The sequence below is a fragment of the Etheostoma spectabile genome, chromosome 10 (genome assembly GCF_008692095.1).
Source record: "Etheostoma spectabile isolate EspeVRDwgs_2016 chromosome 10, UIUC_Espe_1.0, whole genome shotgun sequence".
Lineage (NCBI taxonomy): Eukaryota > Metazoa > Chordata > Actinopteri > Perciformes > Percidae > Etheostoma > Etheostoma spectabile.
This window is the reverse complement of record NC_045742.1, coordinates 18595250-18599409: the sequence shown is the minus strand read 5'-3', so window position 1 is coordinate 18599409 and position 4160 is coordinate 18595250.

The following is a 4160-nucleotide window of genomic DNA, read 5'->3' as shown; positions in this document are numbered from 1 at the left end:
CAGCCAGGCTAAAGCTAATATAGTTAGCCTAAAGTACCAAGCAGAATGCTGCTACCGGCCAGGCTAAAGCTAATATAGTTAGCCTAAAGAACCAAGTAGAATGCTACAGCCAGGCTAAAGCTAATATAGTTAGCTTAAGAAACAAGCAGAAAGCTGCTACCAGCCAGGTTAAAGCTAATCTAGTTAGCCTAAAGATCCAAGGGCCTGTCTGTCCCAGCTAACATTACGGTTCGGAGCCGCGACGCTGGAAATATAACACCTAATCTACTACAGAAATCTTTGCTCTAACGTCATTTCCACTGATTTAATTTTTTTTGGATACACAGTGTGTTGCAAGTGTGCATGACATGCAGGTCTGATCAATTTATCAAACTAACGTTCTGGCCCCGCTAGTCGACCACAACCTGACATTTAGAGCAACATGTCATCACTGTCATTCACGTTAGCCTGGATTGATTATTATATGAATACAATGGTGTCATGCTAGTCAACCAGCGTATTTCTACCTAATTTCCCTCCAAAACCACTTCAGAAGAGTAATGTTAGTCACAGCACTTAGCTTACTTGCTTTGGTGTTTGTAAAGCATCAAAGTTCAACAAAGAATGGTTCCCATTAGAAAAGATCCTTTTTCATTTTTTTTCTTCTGTAGATGCACTCCCTTACAAAATCACCGCAGTAGTTGAGAATGATTTATTATTTCCAAATAGAACTATTTATGTCATCTTTTAAAAATTACTTTTTCTTTTTTCATATCGCAATATATATCTCAGGGGGAAAAAAAAATATCGCAATGTCAGATTTTTCCAATATTGTGCAGGCCTACTCTAGATACATTCCAGTTGTCTGGTCTGGTGAGTTTAACCTCACTGCACCCTGACAACAGGTGACTTTAGTTAATGCATCACATGTGGTCATCTGGCCACCCTGCTCCTACAATAAAAAGCCCTAAAACACACACACACTCACACACATACACACACACGTGTTGTTTTACAGACCAGCAAATGCTCAGGTGTCATTCCCTCCACAGTAAATGTTGTTGCCAAGCAATCATCATGTTTGTCATTAAATTTGCTCCAAATTGTTCCACTGTTCTCAGGTGATTACTACCGAAGACTCTCAGAATATTTTTGGTTGGAGCGCAAGCCCGGCCTGCTATGTTGGCTGTGTGTCTGGCAGGTTCGCTCGCACGCACGCTCGCACGCACGCACGCACGCACGCACACACACACACCATGTGCAGTTTTGGAGCTTGAATCCACAACCATGAAACCCAAAGAAGTACTCTGAGAGCATGTTAGGAGATGCTGGCTGAACATCACACAATCAACTGGCCTAGTCACACACACAGACACATACACGCATGCACGCACACACTCACACTCACACACACACACACAAGCAGGAATTTCAGAGGAAAAGGATAAAAAAGGATGGTTGAGAGGGGGAGACATAGAGAAGGAAGAAAACAAGAAGGAACAGGAGAGAAGAGATAGAGGGAGTCTACATCTGCAAAGGACTTTACAGACTTTACAATCATGCTGCCACGTCAACACACGATAGATAGTCTGCAAACATTGGGGTGAAGTAAAGAGGAATCTGTCCCCCCCCCCTTCCTTTCTTTCTCTCCACGTGAACAACAAACTCCGTCCTTCTCTTTAGCGTGGCACCATTAACACAGACACGCATTTGTTCCTGCAAGAAAATTTCCATTTAAAACAAAGAAATAGTTCACGACCTTAAGGGGGAAAAATGTGACTCTTGGACGGCCTTTGATATTTAGTTCCAACTTCCCAACTTTCATTTTAAACAGATTACCCCGGCAGCATGTTTCAAAAAGCCCCTGGTTTCCATATGAGCACAATCAGGTGAGAATGATATTTACTGTCACAGTCCATTTCAGGTAATTATATTTGTTGCTGTCTTTTCCTGTGAGCATCTGTTGAAGATTCGCCTCCACACTCATGCGTGAGTCTCTCAAGGTTCTTCTGCAACCACTTCATCATGTCTGGCTGTCCCTTTATGAAGGAGAGATGGTGGCTCACATCGCCGCAGATCTGTTAACTGGCAATAAGTTCATGGACACAGCTTCAGCCCTTGAATGTGGAAGTCCACTATGTTCTGCAAAATGTACCAGCCCAACAGTTTGAAGAAAACGAACACGACCAAACACTTCAGTGTGTGTTGTTTCATGACAGGCCTGGCATGGTGAAGAGAGACGAGTTGTTTTGAGTGTTAAGACAAACCTATTTCTACTCAGATCCAGGGCTGCAAGTAATGCTCCTTGTCATTATTGATTAACCCTCTTGTTGTCTTAAGGGTCAAAGATAAGATGATAAACCCCTTCATTTAAATTTGGTTGTTGCAGCAGTACAATAGAAAAAAAACTGAAACCAATACTGATAAGTATTGAAAGTAAAAGAAATACAATTACAAAAAGTAAAATAGAAACTATACAAGAGTATTTGGAATCACTATTTTAAAGCTGTACACTAGCAGGGTACAAAGATTGTCATTAAGGTCTTTTTTGACCCGACATTTATACAACCAATTTATTAAGTGTAAATATGGAGATAAGCATAGTAAAGCACTAACACACACACACACACACACACACACACACACACACACACACACACACACACACAGAAAAAACGTTCTTGTTCAGGTGCAGCATTTTCAACACTTCACACCTAGTAATACAAATCTGAGTAGAGAAATAACATTACACATCAATTACTGTTAATTCTTTGTATTGTAAAAACTCCTCTGCATTATAAATTTAGAAAACATTTGAAATGTTATTCCCCCAACTTGTTTCTTTATGCAACATTTCTGATTTAAAATTCAATCAAGATCATCTTCATTACAGTGGCAATGTATAGCAGTATACAGAATATAAAGCCATCAGGAGTTAGGTTTTTGACCGATCTTCAAATGGATTTGTAATTGCTTTTTCTGTCTGATCTGAAGGTTGTAAACAACATACTGTACACACTTAACTCTCCTAAAGCATTTGCATCTTTAATTGGTTTGTCAGTGAACATTTATTTACACAGCTAAGAACAAATGTCACACAAAGTTATGTCCTTGTACTCTATTGGCGTCTGATAAAAACTTAGGAGTATAATTATTGTGCCCCCACTGTGTTACAAGCTTACTTTCCTGCTCAACTTCCTGTCTCAGACTGTTCCTGCTCTCTCTAAACTCACTCAGGCTGTTATGAGCCACCAGTGAGTCGTTCAGACCTGGCATCCTTTGGATGTCCTGGACGGATCAGTTTTCAGCGCCTGATGCTTTGGCTCCACCGTGTGCCTGCAAATGATAATACACAAACTGTCATCCACAGGCTATTTAAATGGTAATATTAAACTTTATTGATCCCCAATGGGAAATTCTCTTTCCATCTGCCATCCTGGAGGAAAATCAAAAGGTCAGGCTTGGCTACCAAACAGCACCCGCAGCGCTGATAATGGTTCAGGTTCTTACTAAAGGACACTTTAGGGGTGAGTGGACCTGCTGACACAGCGGCTTTAACGAATATATGGTCTCTAGCCCAGTAGTCTGGACAAATGTGTCACAGTGAGTTGTGAGTGTGCAGGTTTTTATTTCTACCAAACACCCACTGATATTTACATAATTTAATTAAGCTGCTGCAGAATTAAGCTGGAATGAAAACCATCATGCTGGGCCTCATAATCCAGCCCTCCACCAGCTGTTTGACACACCTGCATCTTCCACATCAACCACTACGCAATGCTCCGAATTAGAGTTCGGATAGTGAGACAGGAGTCAATAAACTAGTAGTCTGCTTGCATTCACAGCATGATTTCTATTTTTTAATGGCTGATCAAGGTCACTGGACTAAGGAAAGGAAGAAATGAACCCTAAAAATGTAAGCCACAGTACACTGTCTAGTGTTAAATCAAGTCTGAAAAATATTGACAAGAAAAAAAGAAAGAAAAAGAAAATTTAAAAAAAAAAGAGGAAAAAAAAAACAAGGAAGCAAAAAGGGGCAATACAAGGAAAAACAGATATAGAATTTATTTTCAATATCCATTGCAAAGAATAAGAGGTGACACAGCTTGAAACAGATAATATAGAATTTATTTTCAACCAGGAGTAGGAAAATACATAGGTAGGTGTAAAGGAAACAAGCA